The 1,611-nt window shown below is 42.6% G+C and overlaps 1 pseudogene; it reads right to left on the bottom strand.

Annotated features, from left to right (window-relative positions):
• Nucleotides 1–760: 760 nt before the first annotated feature.
• LOC105743379 lies at nucleotides 761–1,231 on the bottom strand (annotated as a pseudogene).
• Between the last annotated feature and the right edge of the window lie 380 nt (nucleotides 1,232–1,611).

Below are 1,611 nucleotides of genomic sequence, written 5' to 3'. Positions count from 1 at the left end.
AAAGGTTTATGAGAGTGTGGAAAGGGTTTATAAAGCCTTCAAATATATATAAATACTAAAGTACATCACTCCTTCGCTGATTTCCACTTGTCGCTTGGATGCCTGGAACGTAATCTCCATGACAAGTGAGGGACCACTGTATTTCTTAGTACATGTTTGCAGTACGGAATGACCGTGCTCCTTGTGTGGAGTCGGGGCATGGCCATAGCACACCTTCGTTCTTTTCTCATCCCTGTCCCGTCCCGCTCTTCCTTCTCTCCATGGCTTGATCCCTTTCTATGTAAGGATCTGTCTCCCTGCTTCTATTATCTGTCTTTTATTTTGCTATTTTGGTTCTCTCTTTTCTCTCTCTCTCTCTCTCTCTCTCTCTCTCTCTCTCTCAATCTCATAAGAGAAACCATGTGATACTTCAGTTTGTGTGTCTGATTTATTTTACTTAGCATTGTGGTATGAAGGCATTTTGTGTTTTAAAACTTGTTTTTATAAGTAAAACTTTAACTATATATGTATACGTGGATAATAAAGTTGTGTTGGTTATCTCTGTTCTCCATCCACCCCACTCCCTTTTAATCCTGACCAGGCTTTTAAGATTTCTTGCATATTCTTCATCATTTCTCTCTCTCTCTTTTTTTTTTTTGCGAAACTGGGGATTGAACTCAGGCCCTTGCACTTGCCACGGAAGCGCTTATTCCACTGAGCCATCTCCCCGGTCCCTCTTTTTTTCTTTTTTTCTTTTTTTTTTTTAAGTTTTACAGTTTATTAAATCCTCTTTTGAAAAAAGTCGCAGTCACTGCAGACAGGCGCTGCACAGTCTCTACTCCTTCGGCTTTTTGCCAGCACCAGCGTTAGCCTTCGCGGTGCCCCTGACTTTCTTCATTCTGTTCTTGCGTTCCTTCCGCTGCTTTCTTGAGGTCTTTTTCTTCTCATACAGGCCATGTCTTGCAAGTCTGTGTTTGGGCTCATTTTTCTTCGCATAATCCAGGGAATCATAAATCATGCAAAAGCCAGTCGTCCTGCCACCACCAAAATGGGTTCTGAATCCAAACACAAAAATGACATCTGGTGTGGTCTCGTACATTTTGGCGAGTTTTTCCCAAATTTCAGTCTTAGGTACTGTAGCTTTCGCAGGGTGAAGGACATCAATGACCGTTTGTTTCCTTTGAAGAAGCCGGTTGGTCATGAATTTCCGGGTTCGGATAGTTACTGTGTCATTCATGATGGCAGCCGAGCCTCAGACAGCCCGGGAGGAAAAGAGCTCTTCATCATTTCTTTCTTCAGAACACACCACCTGCATGAACACCACCAGTCTATTTTTTTTTTTTTTTCACTTAACAGTAGTATATCCTTATTTTATGTAAACCAGACTGTCTTAAAAACTATGTGCTCAGAATTACTTTCCAACATACTTTTTTTTGCGACACTGGGCATTGGATCACAGACCTTGGCAGCGAGCTACATCTTCCCTGCCCTTGGTGTTTGGGAGGTCTCACTGTACGTGAAGCTCGCTGTGTTAGTTACTCTTCTCTCATTGGTGGGACAAATACCTGACACTCAAAATGAGGGAAGGGCAGCGCATGGGCCTGAGTTCAATCCCCGGTTCTGCCAAAAAAA

Source organism: Octodon degus, unplaced genomic scaffold (assembly GCF_000260255.1).
Source record: "Octodon degus isolate 3935 unplaced genomic scaffold, OctDeg1.0 scaffold00006, whole genome shotgun sequence".
Classification (NCBI taxonomy): domain Eukaryota; kingdom Metazoa; phylum Chordata; class Mammalia; order Rodentia; family Octodontidae; genus Octodon; species Octodon degus.
This window is presented reverse-complemented; position numbering and strand designations above follow the sequence as displayed.